Here is a 22166-nt window from a genome sequence, read left to right on the forward strand (position 1 = left end):
ATTAGCTCACATTTTTCTTTTGTCTTATTAATATTACAGAAAATTATTATAATGACTACTCGTAATTGAAAATTTTGTTGGATACAATTAGGAAAAATATCAAAGGGCAACATTGTAACTAGAATTACATGTTTCCTGAGTTTAAAACTCGCCTAATTTTTAAATATGCAATTTGTGTTGGCAGGCTTGCATTTCTGGCGAAAAAACCCATTCAAATTGGAAAAGAACTTTCATGAAGAACAAATACTCGTAATATGAAATTTAAGCTTCCTTATGATTGTAGAAGTTTTGCAAACAGATGGCAAGACGGAACTAATTAACACGTTTATTTTCTCACTCTTATATTATGCTAAAGGATAAAACTTTAATTGGCCACAAATAACACCAACTAAGAGAAATTTAATTCTTCAAATTCATTAAAATCAATTTTTTCAAAAAAAAAGAAAAACAGGAAAAAATAACAAAGAACAAAAATGATGAAATAATTTTATCGTTAAATCATTATGTAACTATTCACACGTCTCCTCTAATTTTTTTTTTGTTTTACTTAAAATTTTATTAACACATCCTTATATATAATGCGTCATTTCCCCCTTTTTACATTCTATATAAATATGTACATACATACATACACATTTTAAGCTATTATCAAATGTGGCATTTTACAGGAAACAACATAAATTAACTTTGATAATGAAAATATTAAAATCGAAAGAATCATAAGAGTAAAACCGGTCCTTTTAGGTATTGAGTCAGCATTTCACTGCGTGTTTCCCTTCTCTTTTTCCTTACAAACTTCTCTATTATTTGTACATGCACATACATCTATTATCCTTAAAACTTTTGTTTTCATAATAATAAAAGAAAAATTAAAACAAAAATGTTCTTCGTAATGATAGTTAATTGCCGTTGTTGTTGTTGTTATTGTCGTCGTCATCGTCATCATCACCGTCTCTATATTATTACTATCCTCATTTCATTGTCTTTGTCTTTATCAATAGCATTGCTTTGCTGTTATTTTCATTCATTGTAACCATTCTACTTATTCATCTTTTCATTATTATTTTTCATTGGTTGTCGATATTCAATTGTTAATTGCTCTAATTGAGTCAATTGTAGGCTATTTTAGATGGCATTAAATTAAAAGGAACACATTTTTTAAGTGAATAGAAAATAAAAAATAAAAAAAATAAAAATAAAAGAATTAACAATGTACTTTTTGGTAAAAAAAAGGAAGGAAGTAACCTTTATATTTTGTAAACCTTTAATATAAAATTTAATTATTAAATGCAATTAAATATAAAATGGTTGACTGTGGAGAGTAGATGCTTTTGTTTTTCATGAATTTATTGCCCTGATGACGTAACACTTTTTGAAAGTCTACGATATAATAAAATATTTTTTTTTGTTTTTTTTTGTAAATTAAATTTTTTTTTTTGTCAAAAATTTTAAAGGGTCAACTAAAATTTTTAAGATTTTTAAAAAGATTTTTTTTTGTAATTAAAATAGGTACATAACGTTACTATTCTCTTTTTTTGTACTTTAATTATATTGTAGGAGTGAGCCATGATAAATGAATTTAATTGGATTTTTTGGTGTCATAAATTTGAAAGAATTTTTATTTTTGTTAAAATAGACTAGTGTATGCGGTTTAAAACGAAAATAAAGAGATTTTGTAAGATTAAGGAGATACTAAAGGTACTAAAAATATCGGCTATCCCTATAGTTTCTTATTTAATTTCATTTTAATAATATTGTGCTTAATTGAAAGCAAATTGTATAAAAAAGTTAATTCATTTTAACAAAACTAATAAGAAAGTATGGAAAGTGACTCAATTATTTCAAGTTTTTTGAGTGTTTGATTAAAAGTTTCAAAAAGTTTTGCCAATTAACCCAAATTAACGAATTTTGAAAGTGAAATCAGTAACAGAAATAGCAGAAGAACAGGAATATTAACTTGAGGCGAAAAGTGCAAAAGCCTCTTCAATTCAAAAAATCTAGATTAATATTATTGTAGAAGTTCATTCAAAAATTCCGAATTTCTTTGTTAAAAATAAAAAACCGCAATAGCATTCATAGAACTGCTTCTTTTTTATTTTCTACAGCAGAATTTCCAGCAGATAATACTGATTTTCTATTACAGATTATTTAATGTTAAAATTTTCGCTACATTCAACATGGCTTAAACATTTTCCATTTCAAATCAACAAAATTTCATTTCATTTCAACTTTGTAATCGCAAACCAATGCGAACATTTTTATACCTTCTTTAAAAATAATAAGTATAATGCTTCTACTTAGTACAGGAAAAATATGACAAATTTTTGTAACTATGTTCTAGAACAATATTCTAACCACTCTTAGAAATGAACATGGATTTAAATTTTCAATTTGAAATGCTCTTAACAGTAACAAAAATGAAAAGCTGTGATTTAGGCAATTAAATAAAATCTTTTAAAATTTTAAAGGAATGTTAGTAACTAGGTTAGTAATTTTAAAGGATAATAATTAGTAATTTTAAAGGAATGTGTTGCTAGGACCGGCTAGTAACATTTATGAAACAAAAAATATATTGACCAGGTTTTAACGTTAAAATTTATAAAATCTTAAATCTTCTTCAATTAATAACCAGAAGAGCTGATTTGGAAGTTATTTTGTCAGGATACAAACTAGTTACATTTTCTAAATTCATTCATCTTTCAAGGATATACTCAAATTCATTATTTATACAATAAATTTTAAACTACATACATGAAAATTTTTAAATTTTTAAATATTTTTTTAAAGAAAAATTAAAATAGAAAATTTATTTAACACCATTGTACCAGTTTTATTTTAAACTAATAAAAATTGCTTTTAAAATTAAAACCTTGAACTACATTTTTAAATATTTCGCATTCTGTTTGATTTTCTTTTTTAAACTACTATATAAATTTAATGTATCTGTTTTCTAAGTAAAGAAAATCATTAATAATTTACGTAAATCTTTTCTAAATTTAAATTTTATGCTACTAAAGGAAGAAAAAAAGGAAAATTTAACAAGGAAAATATCAAGAAAATTTTATACCCAAATATAAATCATCATTATATTTTCATCAAGGGCATCAAATCTATTCATATTATAACTAAATGAGTATGTACTATGTACATTATACAAGTGTATGTACAAAGAGCAGAATTTTTAATATAAATACAAAATTTTATATAGATTTTAAGAATATTGTACAAGAAATAAAACGTAACTTTGAAAAAGCATATACAATAAACAAGAATTCCAAATATCATATAAAATAGATAGATAGATGTAGAACTGAATAGGAAGGACACAATGGATAAGAACATTTTTATAAAGATACAGAGAGGAATACAGGAGAATCTACTACTAATACTACAAATATTAAGGGAGAATAACAAGAAATGAATAAATCTGAAGCGTTTTATATTTTATTAAATATGTTTATTCCTACATTCTCTCTATTCTTTATCGTTACTCAAGCAGTAAAGTATGTCACAGTTAATATTCTGTAACAAAAATAACAACAACAATTTAGCCTACATTATTGTATGTTCTGTATATAGTCAAAATTTAATGTAACGATCTCATTTAAGTATATCTTGCCGTTTTCAGATCAATATTTATTTAAGAAAAAAATATTGTAAGACGAAGAAAATGTAAGGCAACATGTAAAAGAAATAAAAATGTTTTCCTTGAATGAAAAGGATGATAAATTTAGTGAAGCCAAATTCCTTTAAGAAAATATTATTTTTTTTTTGCAAGAAAAAAAATAGAAATAAAAAGAAAAAGAAAATAAGTAAAATGACTAGAAAAGAGAAAGCTTCTTAACAGATCCTTCTTTACTTCTTGATACTCAGTCCTTTTTGTCTTCTTTTTTTTCTGCATTTTTTGTTATTTTTCTCTTTTTTGATGACTTACAATTTTTTGCTCTTCATAACATTAACAAATATACGCGTTTTGAAGACACTTATTCATATTTATTTAAAAGTGAAGAGGATAACAACAAATTCTAATTCATAATTTATAAATTTTTTAAATTGTGTTCGGAATTTCAGCAAAATGTGACTAAATGTATAAGCAATCAAAAAAAACTTGATTTTAATTGTGTAATAATCCAGAGCACTGTTAATTTCTGAAAATTAAAGAATAGGCCATATTAAGAATATACATATTTTTGGGTACCTATGTGCACGGTTCTTAAATATGTTTCTTAAAATTGTAATTAAAAGCTGAAACCGCCGACATACTCGTAAAACAGTTGCAAAATAATTTATTTATTGGAAAAAAGATTTTAAGAAATTTTATGAAAAATTTGTACAAATCCATGTTCCGATTTTTCTTTTCCTGGCCTTAAATAAGAGCTTTATAGTTCAACAATTTAGCTCGAAATATCTAATACTTTTATTTAAATTTTAGAAACACATACACTATTTATTTTAATGAACATTTTTAAGGCACGTTGTAAGAGTCAAAATTGTCCTATTTGAATCCTATCACTCTAAATTTGAAAATAAGCTTGAAATATCTCAAAAATAAATTCAACTCATTTGTATATTTTGGTTATTTTTGATTTTCTAGCTAAAGTCGGGAAACACAATACGCAACTTTCTAAACTACATTTGAACCAGCAAACTCTGGCACAATTAAGAATTTTGAGAAAGAAAGAAGTTCTGGTTTATAAGTTCGGATCCTAGCAATGTAGAATTGGACAAGTTCGATAAATGGCGGTAATTATCTGGACAATACATTTATATTTATTAAATTGTATATTGTTCGAAAAATTCACTGGAATTTCATGTTACATGCAAATAATAATATTAAATCAAAAAATTTGCTATCCTTGCCTGTATAAGCGAATTGAAAAGAAGATTTGCTTAATCCCTTATTTACTATTTGATGCACACTTAAACATTTTTAGTTGTAAGTTGTTTTACAGATCTTTAATATTTTTACTGTTTTTAAAAGTTTTTGTTAAAAATTAATTGAAGTTTAGGTAACTAGATCTTAATTTACATGGAAATTTTTAAATTGAATTCAAAAACTTATTCAAACTGCGTTCAACTATTTATGAAAATCCTGAATTGCTGCATTTTTATTGTTTTTAAAATTAAAATTGTTTTCCTTTTCCAAATAAATTTATATTGAGCTTCCGACCTTACAATAGATAGAAAATTCAACAACAAAAATCTGAATCAGAAATGATTTTAAACATTTTATTTTATAAAAATATAAATCTGCATTGCACATTTTTAATGACAGAAGCACTAGCAAACGTTATTTGGGTAGCTCTGTTAATTTATTGGAAGAAAATTATTGTGTAAGGCATTTAATTATATATGAAACTCTGTATGTATGTATATTTAAATAATTTCAAAATGGATTTATAAGAATTGTGAGGGTGTAGGACCAACATAAGCATCGAAACTTTAGTTTATTAGTAAAAAGATATTTTACTCACTCTGTCCTTTAATCTTTCACTCTGTCCTTTAATTTAATGTGGCTATATCGATATCGAAAAGTCAATGTTAAATTTGAAAAAAGTGTAGTGTGAAAATTCAAATACAAACGTTCAAAAAAGTGCTGAAAATCATAGGCAAATTGTATGTCCCACGTTAGGTATACTGGGCATCTCAAAAAATCTAAAATAGGAACATTTTTTTAATTTTTGATTTGCTATCGAAAAAGATCCTTTTATAATTAAAATTCTTATAAAATAAAATTTATTATAGATTAAATTTGTAATTTTTATTAATTGTATAAAAACCTAAAATTATGAAGTTAAAATTTTTGCTTTAATAATGGCAAATTGCTGCTTAGTTTCTGCTTATAAGTAAAATATAGATTTATTATAAAAGCTTATACTTCATTACCTTTTGCCCACATAATTCTTTGCAAAAATTTTTATGTACAAGTATACATAACACTATAATAACTCTCATATACAAACTTAACTACATATAAACACAAAATTTGATATAATCTGTAAGATTTGTCCTAGTTTTGCTTTCCAAAGAAAAAACAAAATAATAAAAAGAAAAAATAAAAGAGAAAAAACTGCAAACAAGTGAATTTCTTCTGAAATAATAAAGGAAAAATGAAATAAATTTTTTGTATTTGTTGTTTCTTTTTACCACCAGCCTTGCATACAATAAGGAAGGCGATGTGATCGTACCAAATTTTAGATGTTAAGTTTTCGGTGGGAACGCATTTCTCCAAAGTAAAAGGGAAGCGTAAATAAATTATTTTTAGAGGAATGTCGGTCTGTCGGTCTGTACCATGTGTTCATGCGTTTTACCAACCAAATTTACAATTTTCGAAGAATGTTAATTAAAAACTTACTAATATCCTTAAAATTTAAAAGAACTGTTTAAAACATATTTCCATAATCTTCTACAACACTTGCACTAAACTAGATAATATACACATTACGGTCGGTTATGTGCTGATCACATCAGATTTCTTTTTTATTATTATTTATAAGAAAAATGTTTCACTCTTCAATTTTCAACTTTATGGTATCATTGGAAAATTTTCACAATTTTCCTTGTTTTTATCTGCTGCTTTTATTATTTTTATTTTATATCACTTGAATTTTATTCGGAGTATTAAATTTAATTTTTTTTGGAAGAAGTGGAATTTCTGAAGAGTTTTGGTCAGTGGTTTTCAAGTTATTTTCAATATTTGTAATAAACTTAAGAAATATTTTATGTTTTCTTTTTTTTTCTTCAAATTTATTTTTTTTAATTTTTCTTATTTAAATTATAGAATATACATCATAAATTCTTGATGATGCTTAAAATGTATAAATAATAAATTGAAGTTAAATGGTGGTTTCACAAAGTGAATTTGCTATGGAAATGCTTTTAAAATATAAAATTTTAATAAATCGTTTCTTCTATATATTGATTAAAATTTGAAATTTCTGTTTTGTAAAGTTTTTATGAAATGGAAATTATGCTGTTGCAGTATTTTATGTATCTATTTTATTTTAATGATAATTTTGTATTCGTGTACGTCATTCTTTAATTATTTTATGTTCAGTATGGGAAATAAAATTTTCTGAAATACTGAGGAGACTTGAATGCTATGTTAAAAATAAATACAAATTATGGTAAGGTGTGAGAATAACAGAAAAAAATATGTGAACATTTTCAAGGTTTGCATAACCCGAAACACTTGACAAATAAAAAGAAATTGCTATAGCAATTATTTAATCATTCCTATTCCTATTAAGCAAGTAGAGATCTCATAAATAAAATAATAATTAATTAAATTTTAATTGTAAAGCAAAATTGCGAACCATAACTTTATTGGGTATACATCAAGCTCTAATTCTATTTTATTCATATGCTTAGAACATAATTTACGGACTTCTTATGAATTATTCGTCCATCATAATTCTTCTGGTTCATCAAGCGTAGTATAAAAAATCTGAAATATTAAAAAATGTCAATTTAAAAAATCTTTTTATCAAGATATTTTATTGTGCACAACTCTTATATTAATGAAAATTTTATGAAACTTAATCTGATTCAATAATTCTAAAATATACGGAATCTCTAGAAATAGAATTTTCAATTGATATTCGGACATTTAATCGTAACATCTGATTTAAATTATATGGCGCTTTTGAAGAAACCCTTTGAAGAAATTGTAAGTTTTTTGAATCAAAGAAAACATTCCAATATTTGAAAAAAAAGGATCGAAAATGGGTAAAACTTTTGTTCCGCACTAGGTGCCAAAATTCAAGTGTTTCCGAGTTCCATAGGGATTTTAACGAATTTTCACGAAATTTTTACTTATTCAAGCTTTTTTGATTAAATCTTCCGTTCCGAAAAAGATAAGAACTTTAAGCAAACAGTTTTTAATACCAATCATTCGAACTTTAGAGAAAATCAAATTTTTCACTTGTTTTATTTTTCAATTTTTTTTTAACCAGATAACTTCGTAAGAAATTTTTTGAAACCTTGAAATTTTTTTTTAAATTTTGTCCAGCTGCTTGATCTTTAATTTAAGTCCTAAAACATTAAATTTTTTTTTTATGGTACAGAAAGTATAGCACGAAAACCAAAAATAGTCACAAATTCAATTAAAATCAAACCAGTTGTAAATTAAACTAAAATTAAATTCAATTTAATAATACTTTATCAAAAAATTTGGAACAATACGAATTCCTTATCCAAAAAATTTACAAATTTCTCAAAACAAATATCAAGGTCCTATGAATTTCCTATTAAATTCACTTAATTCGGCAAAAATTTATGTTTTTCTTCTATCAAATCCATTTCTATTGCATATTTGAAATTATTTGTTTACATGGAACACCTCTTTAGTTGCATCATCCGTACACCAATTTTAGTTTTTTCTAGAAATTTGTTTAAAATTTATTAATCTCATTATCACATTATTTACAAATTCCATTTTGTACAGAAAAATTAAATTTTCCTATTAAAAAAAATTTTTTTCCATTAAAATAAATGTCAAAATTTGTATGGCATGACTTTACAAATACGCTCCACCTGGTTAATTTTAACAATTCCTGATGCCAAATGGTATCTAGATTCCCAAAATTATTTTTTCAAATTTTTAAATTGCACCCAATCTGAGAAAAATGCATTTAAAAATTTCAAACCATATAGGTACTATTTCTTATAAAAATTGGGAAAAATAAAAAACCTAACAATTTTTTGTACCAAGAAAAGTTTCGAAAAAAATTTTTGATTACTAGATTTTTTTTTGTTTATCGTAATACAAAATTCTAGTTTTTCTTTTCAAAAATTTCAAATTTTTCAAAATTAATTTTTGTTTTTCAAATTAAAAGTTTGTATGAAATTTCGCTTGAATTTTGCTGTTACTTGTTACATTTCAATAAAAACATTATAATTCAGATTTTTCAAAATCAATAAAAATCAAAAATAGTGAAAAGTAGGGCCTTTAAAATCTTAATATAGAAATGGTTGTTGTTCTATATTTTGCACCATAAAGATTTTTTTAATATTTAAGGAATTAAATTAAAGCTCAAGCAGCTGGGCAGAATTCTATAAAAAAATTTCAAGGTCTCAAAAAATTTCTTACGAAGTTATCTGGTTAAAAAAAACTGAAAAATAAAACAAGTGAAAAATTTGATATTCCTTAAAGTTCGAGTCCATGGTATTCCGAAAGTAAATAAAATACAAAATCAAACAGCTGGACTATTTTGACCCCTTTACTATGCCTTTCGGAAAGTGCTTTTTTAAAATTCCTACCTTTTTCGGAAAGGGAGTTATAATTAAAAAAACTTGGATAAGTAAAAATTTCGTGAAAATTCGTTGAAATCCCTGGAACTCGGAAACCCTTGAGATTTGGCACCTAGTACTGAACAAAAGTTTTACCCATTTTCGATCCTCGAATCAATGATATATGTTGTTGTATACCATTTAGAATCACCCTGTATAATTATAAGAAATATTGGTGACACTTTAATAATTTCGACTAAAGATTTCCATAATTCTTAAATAATGCAATATTATTCTTAACAAACAAAAAGAAAATAATATTTTAATATTTCATTCGAAATTATTGAATTCACAATTCGAAATTAAAATGATTTTAATAATATTAATAAAAAACTAACAAATCTCTCGTCTAATCTATGTTTTGTAATATTCCAAGCAATTTAATATTATATTTTGGGAAATATAAAAAATTTCATCATGATCATCATTATGATAACCATCAATTACCATATAAATATTTGTTCAACATCATCATCAACTGTTATATAGTATAATGAAAGTGATTCAACTTAGATACGCAAGGCACTGTATTAAAAAGCTAAACTATATTAAAAAAAAGGAATATTATGACATCGAAGAGACAGGATTTCGAGCCAAGAATTTTATACACTATTAAATATGAAAATAATGAATATTTTCAATTTCTTCAAGATTTCCATCGTTGATAATTGTAGGAGTATAAGGATATGCCTAGTAATAGAAAAAAAAAACAATTTTTGCGTTTCAATTATTTTCTGCTTTTTTGTTTTATTTTTATGTTCTATGTTTAAATACGTAATGTACACACTGTGTATACAACGACTCTTTTCAATAAAAGAAAATGTCCTCATTAAAAATAAATATTTCAATCAAAGTTCATCGACTCACATCATTTCACATCTCATAAGGAATTCCGTTTTTATCAAAGTAGAAAAAAAAAATTGGAAAAAAAATTGTAGAAAAAATAAAGAGCAAATAAACTCTATACACAAATTGAAAAATAAAAAGCTGAAAAAATCAAATGGGAAAGAAAAGTTTACAATTCAAACTTACCACCAACCAACAACAACAACCACAACAGCAACTGCCACAAATAATACGCTATACAATATTCTTTCATTGAAAGTTCTGCTTTTTTACAATGATTTTTTTTTTAGAATCCTTGAAAGTGGAATACATTTACAATAATAATGAAAATGGAACGCAAAAAAAAAAAATTATTTTTTTATAATGTACCTACATACATACGTATATGCCATGATAATAATGTTATCGATATACTTGGGCATGGTCCCTCATCCTTCTGCTATGCCATATGCCTATCATATCAAACTTATCAAATATTCAGCACATATGTATACATACACATTATAACTAGCATGAGTGAATAGTCGTACAATATTTTTAGCAATCTTGCTAATAATTGTATAGGTAGCAACGCTGATAAAAAATATTGCTTAAAATATTCAGGGGAGCAAAATAAGGCAAAATATTTTTGATTGTATAAGAGATTATTATTGAAGACGCAGGTATAATGAAAAAAAAAATACATTAAAATAGAGAAACTACTATAGTAGCACTGTTATAGAGAAAAAAGTGAATTTGTCCTTGAATTACTTTCACTTTACTACTTTTTTTTTTCTATTATTTTTCAATTTTTGATTTCTACTTTTATTTTTTGTCCTCTTCTTTCAAATATTTATCAATCTTGTTCTACCGATGTCAATAATTTTCATTTTTATGTACTTAGGAGTAATAAAAAAAATTTTTTATTATGCTTTCAATTTTTTAGAACTTTTCAAAAAAAAAAGTTACTTTCATGATCGTTTGTCCTTGTGTCCATTTGTTGGTTTTGCAAAATTTAGCCCTTTATGATACAAACGAAAACTATACGCAAATAGAATGTTTAACAGAAACATACTTCTGTCCATTTTTTAGCTATCTTATCCAAAAATATAATTTATATTTATCTTAACACAGTTATTAAGCTGTCAAATTTAACCATTTTGGTAACGATATTCTAATTTTTTTCTTTCTTTCATCCGAAATGTATGCAATAATTTAAAATATTTTTGTATTTTAATAAAAGCAGTTTTAATAGAACTACACATTACATTGATTTTTAGAAAAAGTATTTCGGTTTGTTTAAGGGAAAAGTGCTATTTTACAAACCACTAATTTGATCCGAAGTAATTTCTTATTTTTAGCACACAAATATTATAATAGCGAGAGTGCAGAATGTGTAGGTTAGGTGCTTTTCAAAAATAAAATATTTTTTCCCCTTACCCAATTATAGTTTCCCTAAAGGTCCGTTATCATATTAATTCAGGAAAATATTCTATTTTTTATTTATTTTCTTTTTTAATTTTTATTTTTATTTCAACAAGAGTGAATAAATTTCATAGTCCTTGTCTGCTGATAACAGTTTCTGAGTGTTTTTATGTTGAAACGATTTGTTAGAATTAAATTAAAAATAAATTTAGGTTGACAACAATATTTTTAGACTGATTAATTCTAAGAATTTTATATTTTCTATTATGAGAAACCCAATAATAATAATGAATTTCTGTTGCGTCATAACAAATTTTGTTTTTTATTTTTTCTTTATAAATTAAATGGGAAAAATATTTTTCAACTGATTTGTTTTTGTGGAAATTATAAATTATTATGTAAATTTACCTGATTTAGACGAAATAAAGGACGTACACATGTATATATATGGTTGATTAAATTTAACTTTGACAGGTCATTATTAACAAAATGTGTTACAGATTTATGACGTTTAGCAAATTATGACGTATGATAAGTCGATTATTATGAGTCGGGCTTATAGACCCTTATTTTGTGTAAAAATTTTACTTTTCCTAAATAATAATATTGCTGTGTAAAGTGAACGTTACCATAGAAATAGATCATGGTTCTGCTAGCTACTGAAAATTTTAGTTCAAATTGAGCAAGAATTTGTTTTATTTAACTAATGTTTTATGCGACTTTTCTTAATTTTTATGTTGCTTCTGATTTTTGTTCTGAAATTTTGTTTTAACCCTATTTGCTTTTCTTATAAAACATAGTAATTTTTGTTTACAAGAGTTTCCTTAAAATTAATATGAAATTTTACGTGGGTGCATATAAATACCTTTGAGCTTGGTATTTGGAAAATTTAGTTATCTTAGGCGATTTTATACTAAAACCATGGTTAAGATCGTTTATGTAATGAAATTATGTGGCTATATTTAAGTCCTGAATTAGTCAACTCAAGAAATTTTGAGTACCAGTAGTTTTAAGTGTATATTGGTTATGGGAACAATAGGCTGATATTTATTTCGTCTTACATATACTAAAAAATTTTTTTGAATTAAACAAATGTAACAATTATAGGTACACAAATAATGTTATTTTGATTATTTTAATCATGTATCTACGCATATATCTTCATATTTTTGCATCATAAATCTGCTTGAAGTTTTCATTATTAGAGAAATTTCCAATTTGCTTTTTTATGACTTCATTCTCTACATGATATAATATTAAAACAACCCCAAGACTGAACACTACTAATAAATCGTATTCTATTTTTAATAGATCTACTGTTTTGCCTTTAATAAATTTTGCTAAAAAGTATAAATTTTCCTTAAATTATTATGCCATACAAACAACACAAAATTCAGTTGCCAAATAAAGTATATTACTGTGCCTTCGTCTCTTTAATATCCTTGCCGCAATTTCTTTGAAAAGGAATCTAAAACTTTTTCAATACAAAAAAGGAAATAATACAAAAGCAAATAATAAAATTCAACAAAAATTATAAAATCGGAAACTTTGAAAAACGAAAATTTCTAATTTAATAAAAAATTGGTAGGAGAAAAAATCAATTCAAATTTGCCTCAATATAATATAACTGTACAATGACAGTCAGTTTCAAGAGATCGAAAGGAAAAAGTAAAAAAAACACACTCAAATAGCAAAAAAAAATAAATTTTTTTTATTTTTTCATTCTTTTTCCGCTTTTCCATAAAATCTGTATTAGTATGACAATTCAGAGTTCAGTTTTCTTTTCATTTCAATTTTATTCAACTTAAAAACAAATTTGATTTCTTAAATATTTTGATTGGAAGGAGATTTTGGATGAACAGAAACAGTAGAACTAAAGAACGAAAACAAAATCAACAAAAAATTAAAGGGAAATATTTAAAAAGGAAGGATATTCTTTCTCCTAAACACTTGTTATAAACATATATACATTTGTATAAACATAATATTCATTACCTATATAAGCCTACAATTATACAGAGTGTTTCAAAAATATTTTGTTAACTTTAACAAGATTCAAAAATTTTTATAATTGCTAAAAACAAATTTATTTTAGTAAAGGTAAATATATTTGGAAGCTTTGAGTTCAGTGGCACAAAATATAAAGTTTTAATTTACTGCATATTTTTAGGGGAATTGTTTTTTTTTTTGTAATTTAGTAAATATTTTTAAGGACTTCACTTACCTATTATTAAACGCCTATTGTTCTACTCCTAATACATTAGATTTTCGCAAAACAGGCACTTTAATTGAAAAGAACTATCATTTAATACATAATTTTGTAATATTGTACAAGTACTGCTAAATTTTACATAACATTCTTGTGAAAATCAGTTTAATAAAGTAGAATATAATAATATATTCTACGTTGGGAGCTAAGGATTAAACCTTTTCAAAATTACGATTTTCATATTATTTTAACTGAATAGCATTGCAAGCCTTGTTCATTATTTCACTTATTCAGAACAAAAAATATTATCTGACTATTTGTGGTATGCTTTTCAATTTTGAATTTATTGTGGGACTCCTTTTGTTAATGACGCTTGACGAATCGCAAACTAATAAACAGAGATACTTCTTGTGGTTGACTTTGCAAATTTATTGCAGTTCCATTATTATGGCCATATCAGCGAAGCATATATGCATATGTAAGAGTGTTAAGGTTGTGTCTTCCTTATATTCTCCAGTATAATTTAATTTCAAATAAAACTTAATCAACCTGTTTATACATTTTTGAACATTACCTTGTAAATATATGTGTGTATGTAATATGTCCCTATATATACAAATAATAAAATTTTAAAGAAAACAAGACAGATTGCAAATTATGTTTGATCAAAATTGAATTGTAAAAATTATTTTTGTTTTTTTTTATTATTTTACTTTTTCTTCTTTTTTTTTGGGAACAACATCGGGACGATGTTAAAAAATAATTATCCTTAAATAATTTACATATTTATATATTGAAGAGGGCAAAAGAAAAAGTGAGAGTAAAAGAGATAGAAAATATATGAAATACAGCAAAATTATTGAGAAACGTATATAGAAAAAAATTTTCCAAGATTTTCCATTGAAAATTGAGGAAGCACAACAAAATTAGTATAGTAATAGCAAAATCGTTAAATATTCGATTTTGATGTTGAAAATATTTTAAAGTTGATTTTAAGGAAGGAAATCTTTAACAGTATTTGTTTATTCTATTTCATTTAATTTTTACAAAATTTTTCAATAAATTTTCGAGAAAAAATTTAATATGAATTAAATTTTATTTATAATGTTGTTTTATTTTAGTAAAAGGATGATTTTTTTTTATTGTATCAAGAAGAATTTAAAATTTTATAATAAAGAAATAAAATTGTAAACATCAAACTGAGATATTAGTATTAATGATGTTTGCACAAATTCAAAACTTCTAAGAGAATTGATTATAAATAAAATTTCTGTAATAAGTATACAATTTGCAGCATAAACTGCTATAGTCAGTCAATAGTAGATCATAAATTAGGTCTATTTAGGATATTGTTGAAATAATAAATAGATTTTTATACCCGTGCTAGCGTATGTTCGAAGGATATACTAAATTTGCCTTACTGTTTGTAACGCTAAGAAATAATAGTCTGAGATTTAGACTTAAGTATATGTTTTCAATCAGCCTTGAATTCTAAGTCAATTTAGTCTGTCCGTCTTAACTAATTGAGTTAGTTCCATCAAAATTTCACAAATGATTTATTATAGTAAATGCCAGAACTCTATTGAAATTGGATACGATCGAGACACTGCCATACAACTTTAAAATTTATTTGTCTATGTCTCTGGAATTATAAAAGCTGTAATATTGAAATTTCGCACAAGCGAATATATTATTAGGGTCATAAAAGTCATTGAAATTGTTCAGCTTTTTCTAGCTGTAATAAAGAAATTGCAGGAAAACATATTTATTATTAGGGCTGTTATGTGTGATAAAAATCATTGAAATTTCTAGACTCTTTTTGGTATACGACTACAGTAGTAGTTTGGGTATATCTTAGAAAATAATATGATTTTAATGTTTCCAAGTACTGAAATTTTGCATAAATCAATATGGTAATAATATTTTATTTATACCATACAATATAATGTTATTATGTATATAATATTATATAATATATATAACACAAGGTGCAGGTTATACTAGGCGCTATTCATATATTGTTATATTTGAATTATACTTCATAAAAATAAAAATCAATACTTCAAATCTAAATTTAAATTTTTCGGAAAAAAAGACACTATATTGAACACCAATATTTCTTCTATTACCAAAATAATAATTACCATAAATTTCTTTATTATTAATTAAAAGTAATTACTTTATTTACAAAATTAATCCAAATTGGTATTGAGTTGTTTGTAATGTTGATCTATAAATGGATAAATAACACAATAACATAATTGACTTTAAAAAAATCATACATAAATATTTCTTAAGTATAGATAAATCAATGCAATGTAGCAATTCCACGAAATTATTTATGGTAGCAAAAAAAAATATAAATACCAAGTACATAATTATTATTTAAATCATGTGTATGTGTACTTAAAATATTCGGTCAAGATTATTTTATTTAGTATAGTATTCAGGGTCAATACGAAAAATAATTTTGGCACTTATTATTTCATATTTCAATTTTTGTTTTGCTTTCCATTAAATTCTTAATTTGACTTTATTAATTTTTATCGCTTTTAATCAATTACCGCACATAGCTACTTAAAAACTTTACTGGTGTAAAGAAATTTTCGATTATCTCAGAAAAAAAACATTAAAAAATAAGAGCGCATTATTTATTATAAAAGTAACAAAGTTTTTCATTAAATTTCGATGTGGATTAACTTTAGTATGAATCTTTAAATAAATTGTTGGAATATCGACTTCCTTATTTACTTTTCTTAAAAAAAAAATCATAACATCAAATTGATTTTCTGAAATACAAGAATGTAAAACTTACAATTGAAAGAAGGATTTCGAATTTGGTGATTGCTTAGGTTCGAACCCTTGTCTGGTGACAATAATAATTATACTTAATATTTTATAAAAATTATTTTATTAATAAATCTTACAAAATAAATTTTTAATATAAACATAACTCCCCGCATATATTCGAAATATTCGATTTTTCCAACTGCCTAGTTAAATCAATGACTAGCAAATACTGCTTGACTTCTAACATCAAATGGAAGCTCAAATACTCCCAAGTGTGGAACAAGGAAAAAAAGTAAATACAAGACCTTACATCAAGCACATCATACTTTTATATTCCTAAAATTATTCACCTAATTACGAGCAATATTGGCAATGGTCACCATTTTAAAGAAAAATTCATTTTAATGCTTTGAATTATTTATGTCTTAGACTGAGGTCAAATTCTGAATTACTGATAAGATGACTATCATGTCATCGGTTTAAGCGTCGGTCTAAGAGCGTTTCCAAATCGACCGAAGTATCTTTTTAACGATTCACACGAAATATAACTCAAGTTTTTCTCTTATATAATAAAAATTTATAAATACGTAGATTAAAAAAATTAATAATGAAAATTTTTCATTTTAAATAATTTAATCGTCAGACAACAACTGTATAAAATTACTCTGTCAACTTTCAAGGTCATTTTCATAGAATTTTAAATATAGCTACACATTAAAAATTCATTCATAAATCATAACCATCAAAAACAAAAAACAAAAGAATAACAGTAACTTATAAAATATTTACTCAATTGAACTTTGTAAGTTTAAAAATAATTATTCTCTTTATTTATATTGTTCAAATTCGGAAATTTATTTGAAAAACCTCCAAACATAAAAAAAACAAACCACCTTCTGCAACAGACCATAGTCACCTGAAAATAAACTTAAGATTGGAAAAATAAAAAATTAAAAATGTTTACGTATAAGTTGAAAATCAAACAAAATTAAAAGAAAAACAACTATACGGTCATAAGTGGCACAAAAAATAATAGATTCAGTTATTAAAAATTTTAAAAACTAACAAATAACTATATTTCAATGGCATATAATAGGTATAGCACTTCTAATGTATGTAATCATTAAAATTTATCACCATTGTAAGCTTTTACAATAACCTTTAATTTCGTTTCATACTTTTATGAAAAAAATATAGAAGTTTTACTTCAAGGTCATTAACATGAAAACTCATTAAATATCTAATAAAACTCCAGAAAAAAAATTATTTTGCCTTTTTAGCACTTTTCCAAAAAAATTTTGAAAAACTTATTATTTTTACTCTGTCGGTCCGCGAACATGTTGACGAAATTTCTACACCTTTGAAGTTAGAAAGCTGAAATTTCATATACGTTATGCACAAATCTTTACCAGAAATTGACTTCCGTAGAAGAAAATTTTTACCTATCTCCCGACTCTAAAAGTTATAGTCTTAAAAATGCAGTTTTTTAAGTGATTATTGCAGCAAAACCATAAACATTCTTTAAATTCTACAAACGCAGAAAAGTAGTAGCTGATGTGTTTTATCGCAGCATACCATACTTGAACTTTATAAAAACATAATGGCCGTTAAAATTTACCTTTATCTTAAATCCGTATTTTCCAAATTTTTCATATTGTTTTTCTTCTGGACCTCACGTTGTGAAAATCTAAAATTTTAACAATTTTTAGTTACTAATAAATAGAAGAAAATTTTTTTTCCATCGTCAACTCCTCTTAAGTTATCGCCTTTCGACATTTATAAACTTTGAATTTTTGGCAACTTTTATTTCCGAAACTGAAAGGTTTTCCAAACATAATTATTTTTCTAAACTCACGCAATTAACCCTTAAAATCGAGCATTATGTTAACTTCTCTTTATATTAATTTTTGCTTTATTTCAAAGACTGCATGTATGCATCATCCTAAATATATGCAATCCTAGAAATAGTTTTGTATATGAGTGAAAGTAATTTTAATAATGTAGTAGGTATACAAATTGTTTTTAAAAGCAGTATTTTCACTTGTTTCACAAGGAAAAAGTGCTATATCACAAACCATTGGTTTGACCCAACTTTATTTTTTCATGTGCTGTGAGAAACTTAAATATGGTTAGAAAATATCCACTTCCGAATGACTTTTCAATTTGTTATAGTAAAGTAGCGCGAGTGACCATAGAAAATGATTAATTTAAAAATAATTAAATGCTTTTGAAATGAATATGAAGAAAATTACCAGATATTTAGTAAAACACATAAATTAAAAACAGTAAAATATTAAGAAAAAAATAACAATTATTTCTCCATTTTTTATTTTCGCTAAAATTCAACTATTAAGTATTTATTTATTTATTTTTTTTTTTTTAGTACGTAACTAATTCTATTGAAGATCATTGATATTTTATCATCATCATATTCACCTAGAGGTGAGAACAAAAAAAAAAAGAATTATTAAATTCGATTAATCGATATTTGCCACTTTCTTAATATTTCTCGTAATATGTAATTATTATTTAAAATTTTTTATTTTTGTGCTAGTTTTTTTCAAATATGTTCACAAAAAACTTTGAAATTTCTGACTTTATAGAATTGAAGTCTTAAGGTTATTAATTTGTTGTACTTAATAGCATTATATGAAGTTTTATAACGTATGCAACATTAAAAGAGAGAATTCATTAAAACTGTAAGCATTCTTATTATATTAGCAAGTTTGATACATTTAAAGAAAGGCATACAGCTTATTTCCCTGGAAAAAAATTGTTGTCTTCTATTACTTTATCACAATAAACATTTTCGCAAATATAAATATACTTTTGCGTATAAAATATAATGTGATATAAATATTCTATTTTTGACCTTAAAAGTTTGTAAGATCTAGAAAAGCATATAGTTTCTGAAAAATGTGAAATATTTTGGTTGTACTCTAAGTTCCACAGCTAATGTGGAAGGGATTTTTTCTCTCACATTAAAAATAAGCTCTTAAACAAATTTTATTCTCAATTGTGCAATTTAAAGGAATCTTTATTTTAAGTTTTTTTTTTTTTTTTTTACCGAGAGGAAGGGTGAAAAATCTCGAAAGACACTGTCAGACGAAAAGCAGTAGTGTGGAACTTTAATCCACTAAAAAACACAGCGCAGTCTGTCTGCGCAGCGCAGCCCCATAACTGAATACGGTAAGCGCAGACAGGCTTAAATATTTGATTATATATCAAAACTTTATGTTTGATATCACACGCATTTATTAGGTCAAATCCTGGGGCCTATTTAGGTTTAAGAGTCCTGATTTCTTTTATAACATCTCTTTCCTTGACAATGGGAATAGTCACGCTATCCCCAACAAAAGCAGATTCCTTATATTCATACTAATACAACGTCTTAGTTGCTGCAATTCACGATTATATCTGGTTTTATCAGTAGAATCAGGCGTTTGCTGCCACCTATTTCTCGCCAGCCTACTTCGTCTTACTTTTGCTAGTATATGTGGGGGATAGTTACTTCCCCCCCCCCCCCCTCTAATAGCATTAATTTAGATTATTTTAAGATGACAAAATAATTTTTACAACAGTTTGTGAAAATTTCATTCTCAAATAATAAAATAAGTGTTGAAATCCTAACGAAATTTTGACCTTTCGTATGTGCTTAAATCCGTCATTCAATATTCTTTTCAAATTTTCCACACCGATCTGTGATTTTTGCCTAGAAATATCCTAAATCTTAATTTTTCTTTACAAAATATAGTCTTACAATTGTCAAAATTAGGGATTTAAATAAAGTCTTTAATATAGTCTTTAAAAAAGTCTTTAATAAAGCTTTGTTCATTGCTTAATTTAATTATTTAAATTAGAAAAAAATGTAAGTCAAAGTCTGGGAAATCCTGTATAACATTATGATTAGATTTTCTTAGCGATTTATTTCAGATCTGAACAAACTGATACCTTTGAACAAATTGCGTATGTAACTAAAAGTTCTGTCGCAAGAAACTTTTGAAAATATTTCTAATTTTTTCTGTTGCTTCTATATGGTGTTGACTACGTTATACCATTTTATATCAGATAAATATCATTAAGTACTGTTTTTTTTTGTGGACTAACTATTGAATCAATATTTTTCGTATAAAAAATTAATAATTGCTTTTCAGATTTGTTTTGTTTTCCTCACTGTATTTATTTATGTATACAATCGTTAACATTATTGCAATGAAATCACAGAACCCAAAGAGGATTTGTTTTTTGCAGTGATAGGCGCGCAATAATAAAATACACGGAAGTTGTAGGTGTTTCACATATTTATTTACTTTTTAGGAAATATAATAAATATAATAAAAAAAGTACTAAAAACAAAGCGAGTTAAAAAATGATTAGCTTAATTGAAGTATTTAAAGAATTTTAAAATTCCGAATAATTATAAATGTCAGTTGAATACTTATAATAGTTTACTTGTATTTTCCTCTTCTTTACTTTTAAAATTAACAGCCTTAAGGTTTTCTTATTATAAAATTAAAGGTTAGGAAAAAATATACGCATTTGAAAAGAAAATTGCAGATACTTTTTTAATGGTTTTTATTCATCGTTTTTTCTTGAAAAATGACGGTGATGAGAATTTACCTTGAGAATTTTTGAATAATTGGTCGTCATAACTTTTGTTAGCAATTTTTTTTGTTTCTGAAAATATTCAAAAGTAAAAATGACAAATAGAAATAATTTTTTTTTTAAATAAATATTGGAAAAAAAAATTTCAATTGAACACTATATTGAAACCATATTCTATTATGTTAATGAATCTTAACACAACTTACAAGATGTTTCTGCTTTTCTGTGCATAAAAGACTTTTGAAATGAAGATTAAAACAGCGTCAGCTGTTTATTAATAATATTAACCTATACTAACAGTAATATCAGTGATAGTTGCTTTAAAATGATTAAGTATTACAGAAATTTAAGCAAATTTCGCGAGCGGACTCTTTAATACTGGACAAGCATTATGAAACTTTTATAGAAGAAAAATATATAAAATTAATAAATTTTTAGTTTTACTTTGAAACTAAATTAGAAACTTGTTTCTGTAGAAGAAATTTTTTACATATCAACCCCATTCTAGAAACTATAGCCTCACAAAATTTATTATAACGGAACCATAATCATTTCTTAAATTCAACAAACATAGAAAAGTAGCGCCCGGTTCCTGGAAGTTTCGATTTTATCAGTTAAATTATCTGTTTTCGCTCTTATTCTGGGTAAACAACGAAAATCGTCGGCCGTTGCCGTTCCCCACTTTAGTTATGTTTTTACAATTGCTTAACCGTCAAGTGCATTATTATGCTAACGCTTTTTACCGACCGTATTGTGTAAACAATAGGTAGGTTATGTGATGGCAACAAATTTTGCGTACCGAGTTTTCGGTGGGAACGTACTTCTCCATAGTAGGGAAGTGCAAATAAACTATTTTTAGCAACCTGTCGGTCTGTCAGTCTGTGTGTACACGCGTGTATCTCAAGTACTGCTGAACCGATTTTAATGAAATTTTATATGCAAGTTTATTTCCACCATGGCACGGATTGATCAACTTTTGGGATACATCAGGCCTCTGGAACTGCACTTTTTAGCGGGCCTG

Source organism: Condylostylus longicornis, unplaced genomic scaffold, assembly GCF_029603195.1.
Source record: "Condylostylus longicornis isolate FDR11 unplaced genomic scaffold, ASM2960319v2 ptg000018l, whole genome shotgun sequence".
NCBI lineage: Eukaryota > Metazoa > Arthropoda > Insecta > Diptera > Dolichopodidae > Condylostylus > Condylostylus longicornis.